This window comes from Cydia fagiglandana, chromosome 14, assembly GCF_963556715.1.
Source record: "Cydia fagiglandana chromosome 14, ilCydFagi1.1, whole genome shotgun sequence".
Taxonomy (NCBI): Eukaryota; Metazoa; Arthropoda; class Insecta; order Lepidoptera; family Tortricidae; genus Cydia; species Cydia fagiglandana.
In genome coordinates, this window is record NC_085945.1 from 4,453,311 (window position 1) to 4,474,129 (window position 20,819).

The 20,819-nt window shown below is 37.2% G+C and overlaps 1 pseudogene; it reads right to left on the reverse strand.

Annotated features, from left to right (window-relative positions):
- Window positions 1–10,990: 10,990 nt before the first annotated feature.
- Window positions 10,991–17,704, reverse strand: LOC134670971 (uncharacterized; annotated as a pseudogene).
- Window positions 17,705–20,819: the final 3,115 nt, after the last annotated feature.

Genomic DNA, 20,819 nt, shown 5'->3' on the forward strand with positions numbered 1-20,819 from the left:
CAAAAATGCAATATTTTGAGTTTCTGTCTGTTGGTCTCCGTCGCCATAGCTTCCACAATGGCACTGACACTAACGCAGGAGCCTCTGAAAGGTGCAATACTAGCCCGATAACAGTACCCGAGGGACAAGCAGGTAAATTGATTAGACTTAATTCCAAAAAGCAAAAACAAGGAAAACAAGCCTCCTAACAAGCCACCGCGAGCTCGCAACGTCGCCTTAGCTTCCACAATGGCACTGACACTAACGCAGGAGCCTCTGAAAGGTGCAAAACTAGCCCGATAACAGTACCCGAGGGACATGCAGGTAAATTGATTAGACTTCATTCCAAAAAGCAAAAACAAGGAAAACAAGCCTCCTAACAAGCCACCGCGAGCTCGCAACGTCGCCATAGCTTCCACAATGGCACTGACACTAACGCAGGAGCCTCTGAAAGGTGCAAAACTAGCCCGATAACAGTACCCGAGGGACATGCAGGTAAATTGATTAGACTTCATTCCAAAAAGCAAAAACAAGGAAAACAAGCCTCCTAACAAGCCACCGCGAGCTGGCAACGTCGCCATAGCTTCCACAATGGCACTGACACTAACGCAGAAGCCTCTGAAAGATGCAAAACTAGCCCGATAACAGTACCCGAGGGACAAGCAGGTAAATTGATTAGACTTAATTCCATAAAGCAAAAACAAGGAAAACAAGCCTCCAAACAAGCCACCGCGAGCTCGCAACGTCGCCATAGTCTCTATAACGGCACTGACACTAACGCAAGAGCCTCTGAAAGGTGCAAAACTACCCCGATAACAGTACCCGAGGGACAAGCAGGTAAATTGATTAGACTTAATTCCAAAAAGCAAAAACAAGGAAAACAAGCCTCCTAACAAGCCACCGCGAGCTGGTAAAATAGGCGCGAATTGACAGCCTCAATTGAAATATGTGATTCATGGTTGTCACATATTACCAGGACCGGGTTCTTAACTGTACATAATGTATGACGTTGAATGTGTTTGAGAACTTGCATATGTAAATCGCTCGTCATCCAGCCACTTTTGTTGGAAAGGCCAAGGCTTCCTTCTGGAGCTCCATTAAGGAAGTGCTCTTTGAGGTGTACTCTCGGGAACACAAACACAGGCGGGAGAGCAGTTCCAATTGCTGTAACTATGCAGCAGAACGTTACTAATTCTCCTCTTTCAGCGGACACTGCTTGACCAACTTGTCTTTGGGTTTTATCTGCCAGAATCTTTAGGGTAGGCAACACTGTCGATATGCCAGTTTCGTCTAAATTGATGATTCGATCCGCTGTAAAGGGTCTAGCCGCATTCCTATAGTGAAACTGCCCCTCGCTGAAATGTATAGCTTTCTTTGGTGCGTTTGTTTGTTTTATATTAAGATGTCGTTTTACCAAATTTCAAGCTCAGAATCCTCTTGGTTTTGCTAAAAATTAAAAAAAAAAGAAAAAAGTTTTTATTTTTTTATAGCTAAACTTATGGTTCGATTTCATTCAAATTTAGATATTTTAGACACCTAATAGTAATTCATTTATTTAAAAAAAATTAAGGTTCTAACTTGTTTACAAGTGCCAAAATTTTTTTTTAAATTTTTTTTAAATTTTTTTTTGTTACTTAAAAGAGAGTGACAACCTCAATTTTTAGTTATTTAGTGCACAATATAACATTGCGCAAAATATATTTTTTCCGAAAAAATCCATTTGTGGCATCAAGGTAAAAATATCTTACATTTGCATACAGGCCGTCCGTCTTACGACCATTAGTAGGTGTTTACATACATGCCGCATAAAAGACAAGTTCATACTTTAAGATATGGGTATAGGCACAGAGATAGTTGAGATATTATGTTATTTTGTTGTACGTAGATTTCATTCTTGTTTTGTAAATACGCAATACTGGAATAAAATATTAATAGGTATATCAAAAGAAACTTTTTTATACACAGTAAGGTACATTTTATTAAAACTCTATAGTTTACAACTAAACACAAGACTTATAATTACTCATCCTCATCACTATCTGTATTAATACTAACGTTTATTCCTTCGTTTTTGAACAGTTCACAGAGTTTATGGCTAGGCCGCGGAATTCTGGACAAAAATCGGTCATGTGACAAGTAATAAATGATTGCCGCTACATGGGAAGAACAACCAATTGTTCTTAATCCGTTTGCACATTCGCAACAATATTCGTCGATTGCCTCTACTCCTCTGTTTTCGCCATCATACTTTATGAAGCATCTATATGTCTTTTTAGACAGATGCCGAGAATGTATCTGTATTTTAAGGATATTTGTGCAATCCTTGACGTAGGCCATATTCATGTTTCCATCTTCGTCTAGAACCTCGGCCATATACGAAATAGCTTGTCCGAATTGGTAACTTCCTGTAAATAACAACTTTAATTCGTATTCTGTTAGTCGGGGGAAATCAGAAACACAGTTTTTAGCAGAAAAAGTCTGGAAGGGGAGTTTTTTCCGTAGCCAACCTTTGTCTTCTACCATAGCTGCTAACATATTTTTTTCATCGGTATTTTTCAGGCTCATTGCTTCAAAAATCTCACTGGACATGTTGTCATCAGGGTTTAGGCGTTTTCCAAAACGATTCAGCAGGTATGATCCGATGCGGAAAAAACTCTTGATCTTAGGAAGCAACTTGTTATCTAGCGTCCGATCTAAGAGTTTAAATCTCTGTTTTAATGCTCCGTGTACTGCCTCAACCACCCAACGGACTTTAGTAACGTACCGTGAGCAAATAGCTTCTTGAGTTGTTAATTGTTTTCGCTTGCCTTTCAGAGAAGGCATCTTAACCCGGTAGCCTTTTGATTCAAGAAGATGTACTGCGTCTCGAAAGCCACGATCTAACACAAATATGTCACCTGGTCGTATAAGGTTGGATAAACTGTCTATTATTTTGATCATTATACTCGCGTCATTCTGGGTAGCGTAGAATGGTCCTAGCATGTCAACTATAAATCCATCTGTTGTGCAAACAGTAAAAGGCTTACACAAGTGCGTTTTTTTTTGCCCAGAATATGACTTACGTTGATACTCATTATTATTGCTTTTCTGATGGTAGGCGTATGTGCCAGTATCAAGCAGTTTCTCACATCAAAAAGTTTTCTAGCAATTTCCGAAGTGTGGTTTTCTATAAGCCATTCTCTACTAAATGCATGGAGGCCAAATTGACGTGGAAGTAAATGGCTTTCAAAAGATGTAATAATATTTGACACGTATTCGGAAATGATTTGCTCTCTTGATAGTTCTAGCATCGCAGAGATTAATTTATTGCTGCCTCCGGTTCGAAGTTTTATTAAAAACACGACAATAGCTGGCAACATTTCACTATGGTCGGCACAACTTTGATGAGAGGCTAATTCAGTTAGTATAGTATTAACATTTACCCAGGAAAATCCGGTCATTACAGTGAAATGTTCGTCGGATATGTTTTCAGTAACAATTTTTTCAAGAAGCGTTAGTGGTTTCTGAATCGCCAGACTTCCAAATAGCTCTGTTATTTCAGTTACTTTTACTGTCGATGTAGTCGAAAAAACGGCGATCTGGTCTAACACATCTTTATAAAAGTGATCATTCATTAAATGTGTCGTGCAGCATCTATTTCCACTTGGTATGAATATGTTTTTTTTGGCATAAACTTCTAATCGAGCAGTTTTAGGCACTGTTTGTAACGTATTTGTTTTAAAGCAAAAAAAGCAATAACGATGAGTAGATAATGTTCGATTCAATGGTAAGACGACGCTTTCAGGTTCAGTTTTCATTTTTAAAACAATGGTAAATGGGGTATCTTCATCTGAGCTGCTTGATTCGCTTGTTAAACTATAATTTGAATTCCCAATAACCTTTTTGCGGTAAGCCTTTGTTCGGCAGGAAGAACATATAATATCACCTGTTTTAAAATCGTGACCCAGGGAAATTGAGAAAAATTCTACATCCTCACATGTAGTTAATATTTTCTTAGGTCCAGACCTTTTATAAAATCGTATTTTGCAGCAATCGCAATCACGTTTACTTCGTTCACAGTTTTACGACATTATAATAATATCTAAGAATTACATGTTTCTACTAAACTGATAACAGTATCATTACGAGTATACTATATTACTCATTCTCATTAAATACATTCGGTATTGCAATACATATAGGATATGCATTTAGTTATTTAATCTATAATCATACTGACTACTTAAGTGACAAATACTTTAAATATAATCATCGTTACAATACAATTTTCCAGCACAATTAATGCAGTAGGTATAGGGTGTTTAAGATTACTGTATCACTTCCGTCGTATTCTGTGTCAGTTCCACATCGCGAGCATTTTTCTAACATCAAAATTCCTTCACCCGATAGTGACACGTTTTCATCGGGCAGTGCGTCACGGTACAATGCAGCTAGAATGCATCTAGGTATGTTGATTTGTGCAAATATTTCAGCTCTTACTGTTTCCGCCTACAAAATAAATGTTAGTAAGTAACTTCCTGCGTATTTTTCAAATATTTTCGTGTGCCTACTAGAAGAAAGTACTTTTATAATAAACAACTGTAAGAAACTTACGATTTCTGTTAGGGTCTGTCGATGTCCATTCTCAATATACTTTTGTATATATTGTGTTATTCGGGTCTCCACTACTTCATATGAAGTAACAAATAAACTTTTAATGTAAAAACGCGTTTTAAATAATCGACGTATTGCATTTGTTTTATCCATCACTCTAGAATACTTGCAACTGGTGAAAGTGAAAACTTTTACCAAATGGTGAAAATGTTTTACGGTTCTCGCCCGTTTAATAGTTTTAATTTTTTTTTTAGAGCTATGGCATGAAGGGTCGTCGGCAGTCGGGCATAATCGAATAATCGTGCTTAAAAATAACACGGCGTTCCGAATTCAAATTCCAAACACATATTCCGAATTCAAATTCCAAAAATGTTTAGATTTAAATTCGAATACAAGTTTTTTATCGGCGTTTAAAATCAATGATAAATTATTACTTTAATATGTGTAAGAAGTTTTATACCTTTTTATTCAGAAATAATAATTTATTGATTCCAATATATGCACGCCATTTCATTAAAAGAGAGTATATTTTTAATGCAGTGAGTATTAGTTAATTTCAATAGAGGAATAGACGTAATTTTGATAGGGAAATATATCAATATCTTAAAGGTACTTGTCCTTCTAGCGTAGTACCTATGGTCGTAAGACAGACGGCCTGTATGCAAATGTAAGATATTTTTACCTTGATGCCACAAATGGATTTTTTCGGAAAAAATATATTTTGCGCAATGTTATATTGTGCACTAAATAACTAAAAATTGAGGTTGTCACCCTCTTTTAAGTAACAAAAAAAAATTAAAAAAAAATTAAAAAAAAAATTTTTGGCACTTGTAAACAAGTTAGAACCTTAATTTTTTTTTTATAAATGAATTACTATTAGGTGTCTAAAATATCTAAATTTGAATGAAATCGAACCATAAGTTTAGCTATAAAAAAATAAAAACTTTTTTCTTTTTTTTTTTAATTTTTAGCAAAACCAAGAGGATTCTTAGCTTGAAATTTGGTAAAACGACATCTTAATATAAAACAAACAAACGCACCAAAGAAAGCTATACATTTCAGCGAGGGGCAGTTTCACTATAGGAATGCGGCTAGACCCTTTGTGTTTAGTTAATACGCGTTCATAATTGTCAAAAAACTCGGTAACAGCAGTTTTGTTGAATGCGAAACTTCTAGCTGCACTTGTATTTTCAGGTTTTCTCAAACTAATACTTTTGTTTCTCTTTCTAAATCCCAGCACCCAGTCTTTACCAGCAAAACCATTCGTTTTCCAGGACTCAGGATACTTACACTGTAAATGTTCAGCATATTCATAGGCCAAAACCATTGTCTGCTTTAATGTTAGACCGTAATGCATCTTGCTGCATTTAACTTTGCGCAACTGTATATTTCGACGCATACTCCCCACGCGACAGCGCTGGATTTTCTACACCGTTCTTATTTTTGCTATTCGGTGTTGTAGAGTTGATACTGCAATATTGTATTTATTTGATGCTGCTCTCAGTGATAATGTCTTTGACGCAACTTCAGAAATTGCAGTTTTTACAATATCTTCGTCGATTTTGTTTCTGTCGGTCTTTGCTTTGTAAGTTCGCACCATTTTCTAAAACAAAAATACTTTTTTTAAATTTTTTCTATCGAAAAACTGACAGGGGCACTTAGGTACACTAAAGGGGCACTTTGATACGTTCAGAACTGCCCCAACCAAAGTACCCCATTCGACAAATTAAAATAATATATTTATTAAAAATTTACTATGTAGTTTTAGTTCTAAATAATAAGCCAACTTGATAACTGAATAGATATACTTACTGCTTTTGATAATGCTCATCCATTAAACTCTTTAAATTTGCGGCACCACTCGATCACAAACACGTAAAATTTTTAGTTCGGGACCGCGAAAACACGTTTCGACGCGCTGAGCGGCAACGGCTGACTGGCGCGGCCGCCGGTACGTCCCTCACACATACTAAGGCACCTTTGAGTGTTGCCGCAGGTGTATTTAAGCTTGTAGGTAAGGAGTTAGTGTGGGTGTTCAAAACTGCCCCTTGTGCCTAACTACCCCGCTTCCCCCTACAGCAGCTGCGTCCCCGTTACTATGATCAGAAATTCGAGCAATTTCGTTATCCAATAATAAACAGTAATAATATTATTGTTAGATTGTAAGCTACATACTTAAATTTTAGTGCCCTTACAGGGTTCATAGCTTGTTCACCATTCTAATGTAAGACCTAATTGTACCTATGAAAGCAATAAATTACTGATTACTAACTGTACATAGGCCAGTCAGCCTTTGCTGTTTGGTATTTAAATCTAGGAGAGAAAGAAATAGAAGGAACAGGCTCAGGGAAAGATAACAGGACAGGAAAATGGTCACTTCCAAAAGAATATGGAAGAACGGGCCATGAGAGTCTAGAAGATAGTGAAGAAGAAGAAACGGAAATATCCACTACTAGGATTTTGTGAAAAAGAAACACGTCTTGTAGGGGAACCATCATTAAGAACACATAAATTCAGAGAATCAAATAGATGTAGAAAATGATGAGAAACAGAGTCACAATGATGTGAACCCCAAGACGTATGGTGAACATTAAAGTCACCAAGAATTACTAAAGGGGAGGGACAGATGATAAGATATGCAAAAGTTCAGGAATCATAGCAGAGTGTGGTTCAGGAATATAGACTGAGAGAAATGAAATGTTATTCACCCTCACAGCCACCACATTTAAGTAGTTACTATGAGAGGGATCAGGAAGTTGAGAAAATTTTACAGACCGTGCAACTAGAATAGCTGCACCACCGGCACCGTGCCCATCACTTATGTCATCACGCACCAGATGAGATCACAAACGGTTATAAGAATACGGCGAGAAGAATGACAAGCTGTCAATCAACTGTCAATGTCATGCCCACCACAGATTCAAGTAGACTTTGAAAAATGTCTTAACAGCCGGAACGGGCCGGACGCGCGGTGATACAAAATGTTTTTATTTTTATAAAATGTATGGCGCAACCGAAAAATCTGAAACTTTTTTCTGTTACTAGAAATGGTTATTCCTATCACCAGAAAAATAATCAGGCACTTTTAAAATTTTCATCCATTCCCCATTCTATTATAATTGAGCATACACAGTATAAAGTCTATTTTTTATGGCAATTTTGAAATGGCGAATTGACTAGCACCGATCGTTCGAAATAGCACCGCTTTTTAATAACTTTACCATTTCTACACAGCCATTGGGGTTCCTGACATCGAAAATGTGAACCTTTACTATTTATCTCAGCACTTTGGCCACAAGTATTGCACTTAACGTCCGAATCTAACACTCCGTGGTTTGATAAAAAAATCTATTGACGACTGTTCATCTATAAAAATAATACGCATTGCGTCTCGGAGCTGCACAACACAACCGTTACCCGTGTGGAGGGCGTTATCGGTATATGTGGTATAAAGGAAAATACCGCTAATTAAACCCGTCGTTATAGGCCGGTAGGATATAAAGGCCGGCCCACTCTGGCCCCCGCTTTCCTATGCCAATGCCTGAACCCGCTTGATAAGATTAGGACATTTGTATTTACGGGTTTATGTAATTAGGCAGTGCCAGCCTGCCCGAAAAAGGATTTCTTTACAATTACCTATTCGGCCCTGTTCTGTGTTCCTTCATTGAAGATAGTGGTAGTTAACCGGCACTCATTTTGAATTAACTAGGCCGCCACGGCATCTACGCAGTGATCTTGACTTTTTGACGTCGGGCGTTTTTTTCAGCAGGGGCCTTTCGCAAATTACACATTTTACCGGACATCCTGCTGGTATTCTGCACCTGAACTTTTACTAAACGGGTAGGGTAGGTAGGGTACGGTAGTAGAAGTTTCTAGAGTAGGGCAACGAGGCTGGGCTGTAGAAGGTCCCGGGGTAGCGGAATCTTCATCGGCATCTTCTCCAGATCGAGATTCGATATTTTCCTGAAAATAAAATAATGTTTTAATTACAGGTTCCAAGTACGCCAGCCGAATGGAAAGAGATCGAGAATGCATGGGTTTCGGAACAAATGGAACTTTCCCCATTGCTACGGAGCGTGTAATGGAAAACATTTTAAAATCAAGGGTGCTAGAGTGTACGGAAGTGTTAATTTTGATTATAAAAAGATAATACTTAGTATTGTTTTAATGGCTCTAGTTGACCATGACTACTGCTTTACGTATATCAACGTAGTTGGAAATAGCACCGCTTTTTACTTACTTTACCATCCACACAGCCTTTGGGGCTTCTGACATCGAAAATGTGGACCTTTACCATTTATCACAGCACTCCTCTCAACATAAACACGAGGGCATGATCCGCGAAATCATTTTTTCTCTCGCCAAGCTCCATTAACCCATTAATTTTATCTTTGTTTTTGTCATACGACAAGCCAGCCTCCAAAGACATTTCGTCAAATATGACTGAACACAGTTTTTTCTTGTAACTCCATTTTTAGGTCTGAAATTTAAATAATAGGTAAGCGTTAAAAACATTTAGAGTCGCACTAAGAAAAGTCTGCAGCGGATTTGATAGCCTACGCGTACGCAGTGTAAGTGTTACGAGTATTTATACGTCATAATTTCATAGAAGTTTGACGTTTAAAATGACACTTGCACTGCGTGGGCTATCAAAATCGCTGCAGACTTTTCACGGCCTGACTTTAACTAAATGTATTTACCTATAAATAAAACTAAATTAAATCTAAGAACCTTAATAAATCTAAAATTCAACACAATATGAAACTACCAAAATAAACCGCCAGTGCAAAGGTGGCGCACCCATCCAGTGGCGTAGCTAGCATGGGTGGCACCCGGTGCGGAAATTGTGGGTGTCCCCCCAAAATTCAATCAAAATTGTAAAAAATATTCAAAAAGAGTAATTGTAATTTATGTTAAATAGCTTTACTCCATCGCTTTCATTTTACATGATTTTACGAATTTTTATAGGTGGCTCTACTGATGTTCACGGTCGAGTGTCACCCTAAATGGGTGACACCCGGGACGGACCGCCCCCCCCCCTAGCTACGCCACTGTACCCATCACACTTGCTGCGTTCAATTGCGATGGACAGCCAAGAATGACTCGCAGCGCGGGTCAAGGTCCCTTTTAAATTACCTACAATTACTACAATGAAACTGTATATTTTTTAACAGAATGAAAACACTACAATATTCCTTTTATTAAAATATATTTAAAACCGGGTCTAACGCGATTTTCTGCTAGCCCTCTGTCACTCAAGAACATCAATTTTAATATTTCAAGCAAATTTAGTTGAAATAAAAAAACTTAAACTCTCATTTTTAATTATTTCGCGACAAAAATAAAAAAGGGACCGTTGCTCGTAGGCAACATTCAGTAACAAGCATATCAAAAATATTCAAAATCCTGTCCTTTTCGTCTTTTACTAAACTAGTGCCTATGATAGATGATAGTTTTTAAAACTATTTTTATTTTTTGTGTAGCATAAAGCTACGCCGCACTTCTCACATACAGTGTGGGTGAATCCGATGCAAGACTGAAACGTACAGCGGATTTTCTTGTCAGACCATTGCGGCCAGTGCCCAATCTGGTCCTCAGTGTTGCCAACTCGGATTTTGAAAAAATGCTAGACTAACGACTAGATTATGCCAAAATTATGCCAAAGTTTTTTTAAATATGCTAAAAAAAATGCTAAAATGTCACTTGAATTTAGACATTTAAAATAATATGGTGTCTAAAAATAATCAGTAAAAAACAATTAATTGTCTGATCAAATCTGCAAAACGGAACTCAAATATGTCAAATGCACGAAAACATCAGAGGTAAATTGAACTGAATTTATTTGCTATTTTAAAAAAATTACACATATATAGTCCGTCGAAGTCCATCCGCCCACAAAAGTCAAAATTCATGTGAAAATATGAACCACATAAGGCGATGGCGCATATTGTTGCTGACAAGTTGGTGCAAATTTGGCTAGACTAAATTATGCTAAAAAATATGCCAGATGCTAAATGGAAAATTTTGGTGCCAAAGCGAGTGAAAATATGCCAGATCTGGCATCATTTATGCCAAGTTGGCAACACTGCTGGTCCTGTCGAACTGCTTGTGGGGGTGCGTGCTGAGGTCTTTTAGCCACGATTTCAGTTTCTAAAGATCGTCGAGTTTTTGTAGATGGCTTAGTCCCCATTTGGCATAGACTAGCGGCGACATCCGGAGGAAAATCTGCCGAACCTTTGATGGATTTCTTGGGAATTATTTTGTGTTTGCACACTTTTTGTACAGTAGCCATGCATTTGCCATTGACAAATCCAAGTAGTGGTAAAACAAACGCATAGGCCAGCGTTTGCTCCGCAGTTATATTTTGTATATTCCCATCGATAAATGAAATACAGCAACTGTCTTATTTTTTATTAGTTCTGTGCCGAGTATAGGTGCCCAGTGACTGGTAACCCTGGGTAGTTTAATCAGGGGCATCAGGAATACTATGCCGATGAACTATCGTATATCTAGGTCAGTTACACGAAAGGTATTACTTAGATCCTTCTGTACCACATAGAGGTTGGTCTGTTCAACAATCGTTTGAATTAACTCTGGTGGGAACAACTGCAGAAAGAACTGCACGGGTGTATCGAGTTCTAAAGTATCAGGACTAAATGTCTCATTACCTTTGAATGCTAGCTGAAGTGCGTTTAACTCCAGGTTCTTCTTTTTCCACCGTAAGTTCAGCTTTTTTGGCTTCTTTCCTTGGGACCTTGAAGCTGAAAGATTACAATCGCTTGAAGTCGATTGTATTGGTTCTACCTGAGTCGAAGTGGTAATTTCGTCATTTTGTAAGGTTCTAATCAATGAGTCCACATGATTATCAAACTCCCCGTCAGAAGAAGCATCGCCAAACTCATCAATCATTTCCTCAACCATCTCCTCAGTCAACCTAACCCCTCCATCTCAGGATCAAAATCAGGGTCGGCAGTACTATCGTCATCAAATTCTAACCCATCTTCACTCGCATCATCATCACACAGTGCCGCAGCATTGTGTATCTTGCAAACGACGTTTACGAGAGGTCCTAGGACAAGATATTAATTACGTTAAAAACATATACCTACCGTACTAAACTTTGACCCTTTTACGATAATGTAGCTTACAAACACTAAGTACCTACTACTTTCATAAAAACAAGGAATTACTTGAAGATAACAATATATGTTATGATCTATACACTTACCTGAACTTTTTTCACGATAACAGGCACAAAAATCACCAACTACTATTTTTAAAAGATTTTAACAAATTCACAAACACAATTTTCAAACTCCGAAACACTAAACATTGTTGTGTTTGACCGAGTAACGCCATCTAGTTGAAAATTGAGTCTAGTCCATGCATCGGTGTGTAGACTACAAGATACAGTGATAAACTAGCGTTTAAAAATTCCTTTAAAATTGAGAAAGGTAAAGAGTATGTTGCCCGTAGGCAACAGTATGATACAGAGGGCTAGGCCATCAGTTAGCCGCGACCACGACCACTAGCGGAGGCAGTTATAAAGTTGACCCAAAAATTTTTTATTAAGCTATGAGCTTAATCATATATGTTCCTTGAGTAATTCTAAGCATTTCAAGCCTGGGAGGCAATAAGAAATGTGTGTCTACTCGGATTTGTAATGGATTCAAACTTTCAACCTCTTTTTAACCCTGTTAGGGGATGAATTTTACAAAACGCTGAAATTACTTTTCCTGTCTTTTAATAATATCCCCAAATACAAAGATTCAAGTCCCGCGTTCGAAAAAATTTTTGATATCCATACAAACTTTCAACCCCTTTTTCACCACCTTAGGGGATGAATTTTCAAAAACGCTGAAATTAGTTTTCTTGTATGTTTATAATATATCGTTTTACGAAGTTTCAAATTCCTAGCTTAAAATAAAACTTGAACCCCATACAAACTTTCATCCCCTTTTTAACCCCCTTAGGGGTTGAATTTCCCAAAATCGCTTCTTATCTCTTGTACACTTTATAAATGTAATCTAGTGTGCAAATTTCAACTTTCTATCTTTTGTAGTTTCGGCTCCGCGTAGCAAAAATCTCCAACCAAATTTTTCACCTTTTTACGTTTTTCTTGTAAAATTACTATGAAACTGAAAAAAACAAATATCAGCAATGAATTCTACGTCTTTGGTTTATACGAAAATGATACCAAACTTGCCCAAGTACCCACCAGGATCAGAATAGATTTTTTTTAAAGATGACGGGTGGCGGCCGTCTTTGTACCCCACCCTCCCCCGCACCCCAGGCTAGAAATGCTTAGAATTACTCAAATATCAGATGTGATGAAGCTCATAGCTTAATAAAAAATTTTTGGGTCATGTATGGCAGCGTTACATAACTGATTCCAGTACACTGAAACCTGCGTCGGAACGTCAGAAATAAAGGTTAGAAAATAAATTCGCGTAAGACCAGGTTTTAACTATGTTTTAATATGTGATCAAAACACGAAAGTTCACTCATTTAATATGCCTTTTCTTCTTTAGTTTTTTTTTACAATCTTCGCAATGTATTTTTTATAAAAAAATATGATTTCATGATATTGTTTAAGTTATCAATTAATGTAGATCGCCTAAGATGTTATGACGTAGATATAATACTTACCTCTCTTCTTATTACTTACAGTTGCCTCCAGAATCTCGCGAACTAAATTGACAGGTCAATGTGCACAAATAATACCACAGTTTGGCCAGTGCTGTGCATATCGATATTTTCAAAAAAGTTTGAATTAGAGAATATCGCGAGAATTCACCGCTAGGGGCGCTACTGTTGCGCGGTCAGTTTATCTTTAAGTAATTTATTTTACAAGTTACTTGGTATTTCGAAAATTGTGCAATTTAATAGTAATAGAGACAATAAGGATATTGGATAAACATATTATTGTAATTAAATAGATATTTATTTATTACGTTAAATAATACAAATTTTAAACGTATTTAAAAAACAGTTGTGCGGTAGAAAGAAGAGAAATCTAATCTTCAAGGATGGGTATTCCACAGCCGTCTTCAGATCCAAATCTTACTATCCTTCTTCTCGTTCCTCTAATTCTTAGAGAGACCGCTATGATGATTGGTAAGTATTTGTATTTTGACTTTGATCCAGTTCATTATTTGTGAGTATGGTTTGGACCATTTTTCATAGAGCTTAAGGGAATTTATTTTGTTTCATTTGTTAGGAAAACTTACAGCTAGAATAACAAGTAAGGTGATAACATAGAAACAGTGATTTTGGCTCAAAATACAAAAAAAGGCCGGCCCTGATGGGGAAATATTTCGTACAATGTGATTAATTTCTCATTTAATTTGTGTCCTCTACTGGTCACATGTATAAAATTAAGTCACCAATTTTAGATTTATGGCGACAACCGAGATCTTGAAACAAACAACTTGCCCCCAAACCTGCATAGAGTCCGACCAAGAAAAGTCTGCAGTGGATTTGATAGCCCACGCAGTGCACGAGTTATTTTAAACGTCAAAATTTTATGAAATTATGACGTATAAATAACACTTACACTGCGTGGGCTGTCAAATCCGCTGCAGACTTTTCTTGGTCCGACTCTAGGATAGAAATTTGTCAGTTTCGCATCCGCACCTCCTGATTTGATCGGTAACGTCACATCACAATCTTACAATTGAATCAACCACTTTTCTCGTGACATTCATATAAATCGAAATCGGTTGTGACCCCTTTATAACTATGACTTGGGTAGTAATTGCAATAACTTACCTACTTATCGATATCATTTTATCGACATATACCCGTGACTATTTTTTCTTTGCTATTCCTGGTATCATTTTATTTGTCAAACTCATGTCAATTTAGTTCGCGAGTTTCTGGAGGCGACCTTACATCAAATACTTGAGGACAAATTCCAGACTCGATCTTAAGTCCTGCAACCATTTTATTTAGAGTCGATCGCGACGGCACGATAAAAATTTGTGCAGGAACCTATAGCACTTAGGGCTTTGCTTTATTATGAACAGTGCTATTAGATTTTCTTCCAATAAAAATCGACGCCTTTTCTTACTTTTATTGCAAAGGTTGATTTGCATTTTCAAAATAGTTTTCGCATACGGATTCATAATTTTTTAAAGGATATCTCTTTGTTGAATTTCAAGGCCCTCTTAGCCCTGTGGTAAAAATCTGCCTGACGTTTAGATTTTTTATATTCGTCATATATCATTCGGCCCGTTGGTCAGAATTTCCTTTATTACCTATATTATATTGATATATTTCCTTTTTTTTTTTTATCATTATCATTTATTTCCTTTATCATTACAACAGTTTGTTTCTGCAATAAAAAATACAGTTAATAATAAAAATAATTGTGGCGAGCTGTTGGGGAGTAACGACCCCACGGACCCGAGTGCTCCCGAGAGTCGGTCAGGGTCTCCGTCTCCAGCGTGTCTTCGTCGGTCGGAGTGGACCCCAAGGAGACCCGCAGGACTCTCAGCTCTGGCTTGCCTTCATTGGCCGTCCAGAGAGGAGTCGCTAGAGCTATATGCTCCAGGGGTGGAAGTGAAAGATGCATAAGACGCGAGTTGGCACAGTGGCTGGTAGTACAGTCATTATATCCAAAAAACCGACCCTACCCGTGAATAATTAGTTCTTGGATTTTTTTTTCGTAGGTCCCTCGGGGGGGTCACTGGGAGTGTAAATTCAAAAAGTAGGCTTAATCAGGCTCCTGCGTATATTCGAAAAATGGTTTTTTTTCCAAAAAAACGGTTTTTCTTCAATAACTCGGCCATTTTTGATTTTACAGTAAAACCGTAAGGACAAAAATTGTAGGAAATTTGATTCTCTACAAGTTAGTCTAGTCATTATATCCAAAAAACCGACCCTTCCCGTGAATAATCAGTTCTTGGATTTTTTTTCGTACGTCCCTCGGGGAAATCACTGGGAGTGTAAATTCAAAAAGTAGACTGAATCAGGGTCCTGTGTATATTCGAAAAACGGTTTTTCTTGAATAACTCGGTCATTTTTGATTTTACAGTAAAACCGTGAGGACAAAAATTGTTCAGAATTTGATTCTGTACAACTTTGTTTACCTTCATTTATGCCGTAAAGCGTGGAACATAGGAGATAATGATAATATTTTGAATTTGTCGCGTTTTTCAGGTTTAATTTCTAAAATATCGATTTTGGGGGAAAGAAGGTGGGAACCAAAATTGTTCAGAATTTGATTCTCTACAAGTTTAGTCCTCTTCATTTATGTCGTAAAGTTGAAAATAAACGAGATGTTGAAAATATTTTGAATTTGTCGCTTTTTTCAAATTTTATTTCCAAACTATCGATCCTAGAAGAAAAATTGTGAGGACCAAACTTGTAGAGAATCAAATTTTCTAAAATTTTTGTCCTCACGGTTTTACTGTAAAATCAAAAATGACCGAGTTATTCAAGAAAAACCGTTTTTGGAATATACACAGGACCCTGATTCAGTCTACTTTTTGAATTTACACTCCCAGTGATGGCCCCGAGGGACGTACGAAAAAAAATCCAAGAACTGATTATTCACGGGAAGGGTCGGTTTTTTGGATATAATGACTGGACTAACTTGTAGAGAATCAAATTTCCTACAATTTTTGTCCTTACGGTTTTACTGTAAAATCAAAAATGGCCGAGTTATTGAAGAAAAACCGTTTTTTTGGAAAAAAACCATTTTTTGAATATACGCAGGAGCCTGATTAAGCCTACTTTTTGGATTTACACTCTCAGTGACCCCCCCGAGGGACCTACGAAAAAAAAATCCAAGAACTAATTATTCACGGGTCAAAATCTATAATGACTGTACTATGGTAACAGCCACTGGGTAGAAAGCGGCGCACACCTCTCGACACCCCTGAGCCGCTCACACCGATGTTGCCCCTGGTCGTCTTCGCTTCTTCCATAGCCCGGTATACTGTTCTCTTTTTCTACAATAGTTCCAATGCCTGCTGAGACCGGTTCATGGGTGTTTATTGTTGCACCTGTGAACGGGTTTCAGCAGGCGTTCTACATGACATAAAAGCTCTCCAAGGGGCCTCTACGTGTTGGATCTGTGTCCCCACGCAAGCCTATAAAAAAACCGGGATCATAGGCCCGTGATATCCAAGAAAATAATATCCATTAGTAATTAATTATATTACATCATACTTTCTAACTTTTACATGTTGTTTTATATGTGTTTATTACAACAATTCAAGTTAGGCATTCGAGTTTTGCATGTTGTAAATTCTATTAATGTTAAATTAGGTTTAAGTTTAAATTGTATTAATGTTAGATTCTGAGCAACATAACTGTTATAATTCATTAGTGGAAACTGTGTGGCTTGTGAGTGTGTTGTTTTTGCCTGTTTGTTTCCCCAAAGGTTTAAATAAATAAATCAATGAATGTGTTTGATTTTTAACACTTTCGCAACCAGGCAAAATTTCAAACAATATCCCAGAAACCGGCAGTACCCGCTAGTCGGGCAACGACGTGCAACTCAATGCCGCACGCCGCGAACCCGCTAGTCGGGCAAGCGGCGGACGCTCAGGGCTGTGCCAAGTAACTTTCGTGTAATTACAGTAGCGGAAAAAAATCTATCATATTGTGATTTTTCTGTAAAATATATCAAAATAGATGAAACCAGGGACTGAATTTGTTGATAACTAATCAAAATAGGTTGTATTGATTTATTCTAGGCCCAATATATGCTAACAGGCCGGTACATATTTCAAAAATCTATTTGAATTCGTATTTCTGGAACATGACGTCCGTCACTTGTAGTATATAAGTCGATAAAAAACAGAATTTCGTGTTAATTCGTAACAATATTTGTAAGTATTATCAGTTCCGTCATTGGGAGACTTCGTGGAAATAAAAACTTATCAGTAGCTATAAAAGAAGCAATTGTAATGGGGTACAAAAATGGCTTAACGCAATCGACGCTGGTTAAGCAATATCAACTTCATCAGTCGACTATATCGAAGGTTTTAAAACACGAAAAGCTTCACGGATGTGTAAAAAAGCCCAACAAACCTGGTCGCCCACGCTGCACATCACATTTGGTTGACCGCAACATTTTGAGATTAGCCAGAGACAATCCACGATTCACGGCGAGCGACATTATGCGAGAAATATCGGCTGGATATTCAGTTTCTGTGACCGTACGTACTATAAGAAATCGTCTGATTGATGGTGGACTTCGTGCTCGTCGCCCTGCTAAGAAACCACTTATTTCCAAGAAGAATCGGACAGCTAGAAAAAAATATGCGAAATAACATCTTTCTTGGACTGCCGAAATGTGGGAAAAGGTAATTTGGAGCGACGAATCCAAGTTATTACTGTTTGGAACAGATGGAATTACGTACGTACGACGCCCCGACAATGCTCGCTATGACCCCAAGTACCAGCTCCCTACAGTCAAGCACGGCGGCGGCTCCCTTATGGTATGGGGATGTTTCAGTGCAAGTGGCGTTGGTCCGTTACATCGAATAAACGGGATTATGACAAAGGAAGTATATGAAGAAATATTACAAGATGTTTTTCTTCCCTGGGCACGCCAAAATTTCGGCAGGGCGTTTATATTTCAACAAGATAATGACCCGAAACATTCATCGAATCTTGTTAAGCAGTGGTTCAAAAAACGTAGAGTGAGGAATTTGGAATGGCCCAGTCAAAGTCCGGACTTGAATCCGATAGAAAATCTATGGAAGGAGCTAGGACGTCGTGTGAGTGCAAGAAAAGCAAGAAATATCAATGAAAGATTTGAGCAATTAAAGGAAGAATGGGAACGCATTCCAAATTCTTTCCTCGCAAAGCTGATTGCATCACTACCCCGAAGATGCCAAGCTGTTCTTGATGCAAAGGGTTTCAGTACCAAGTACTAATCATATATTTTGATTTTCAGTCAAGAATCTGTTATTTTTGTTGTTTTTTTTTGTTAATAAACCACTTTTACCTATACTTTGCGTTTTAGTTATTTTAGGTACTTTTAAATAAATTTGTGCAAAACGAGTGTCTTTTATGATATCATATGAATGTAATATATGATTATACTCTCCATTTAAAGAGCTTTCATATGATAATAGTTAAGGTAGGTTTAGTCGATCACATATAGAAATATTTAATAAAAACACAAATATGATAGATTTTTTTCCGCTACTGTACGTGGATAAAATTAAATCTGCTGTCTCATCTGTTTAGGCTCCCCGTTTTATCAATTATCACAATGCATTCAGTGGGGCAGTACCTAGGAAATGAATAAAATCACACAAAGCCAAATCATCAACATTTATTAATATGGCACACACGGCATAACACACTAAAATCAGTCTTTTTATAATAATTATTACAAGAAAAGTCCTAGCTATAAAGCTAAATCATCAACATTTATTAATACTGTACACGAAATAACATACAAAAAACAGTCTTTTTTTATCATAAAATTTTCGAGAAAAGTCCTAGCTATAAAGCTAAATCATCAACGTTTATCAATATTGCACACACGGCATAACATACTAAAATCAGTCTTTATTATAATTTTTACCAGAAAATCCCTAGCTATAAAGCTAAATCATCAACATTTATTAATACTGTACGACACGAAATAACATACCTACAAAAAACAGTCTTTTTTTATCATACATTTTTCGAGAAAAGTCCTAGCAGTAAAAGCTAAATCAGCAACATTTATTAATACTGTATACACTAAATAACACAAAAAATCACTCTTTTTATCACAATTTTTACGAGTAAAGTCCTCTTAGATGCAAAGCTAAATAATAGTAGCTCCCGATATATATAATAAATAAACGAACAAGAAAGAGTGACTGGATAAACCACTAATGACACTGGCCGCACGTCATTTTCACCGTCAGTAGCTCGTACATCAAAACACACATGGCAAAGACCCCGTTCTAGATAGGTAACTAACCGAACAACCAGTCTTTTTATCACAACATTTACTATTAAGATCCTATGTATGTGTTAGGTATACACAACTGTAAATGTATGATTTTAAACTAACATATACGTGGATAAAATTATTATAGAAAACGGGATATTTACCACGTATTTCTATAATAATTATACCTATTCATGTTGTAAACATAAAAACTACGAGGTCACCCAGGTTCGAATATTATAGTCGACTGTGGTATCTAGATACCGGCGAAACTTTTCGTGGTCGGCTGTAGCTGACTGTGACGGTCAATAATTATGAAACCCTCTGAAGCATTCTAAACAAAGACCGGGTGTGTTCGGACAATCAGGGCAGCAAAATAAGGTGTTTCGTCTAATTTTCCTGATGTCATAACAGTACTTGCACCTTTTGCGTTTAGTATGACCCTTTTCATTTTTGTCCAAAGCAGCAGGCAGGTGGATGTTGCGATTAGGCATATTAATGTTATTATTTATCCCATTGTTTGGAGGTGGCAGCAAAAAGGTGATCACTGCCTCTCTGAATTTATATAAAGTCATAGCGCTCGTCGCTGGCATTGCTTTGTACAAAAAGTAGGCATTCAAGATCATCATCTGAAAGATGTGAATACCTACTTTTTTGTACCAACGCATGGTTTTGTGTTCGCATGTGTAATAGGACAGCATCTGATCCTGACGATCAACACCGCTCATGTATTTGTTGTATTCAACAATTATTTCAGGTTTTAAAATTGTCTGTCCCCTTCTGTTTATAAACGGAATCAATTCAGGGGACTGTTTCGTGGTGATTGTCAGGACATCGCGTTTGTCTTTCCACTTGCAAACACAAATACCATTTTTGTCAAAACGATATATACTGCCACCTTTGCCCAATTTCTTCGTGCAAACACTTTTTGGGTTACCTTTTCGTCGGGATCGCAACGTTCCTGTTAAGTTCGTTTTATTCCTCATCAGAAACGTTGCCAGCCCGACGCTATTATAAAAATTATCCATATAAATATGACGGCCCTTTTGCATGTATGATTGTAGAAGTTTAGCCACTACCTTATCTGTGTGGCCCTGCCCTCCAACTTCAACGTCGTTTTTGCCTCTATACATATGTGTCTGGAGGACAAGGCCACCTGGAGTGGCTAAAACATAAAGTTTAATGCCATATTTATGGCGTTTTCCTTTAATATATTGCCGAATGCCACTTCGACCTCTAGACAATATTAAGGATTCGTCTATGCACAAATTTTCTCCCGGGGTATAAATTTCTATCATTTTTTTATTGAAATAATTAATTAGGCTAATTAAATTAT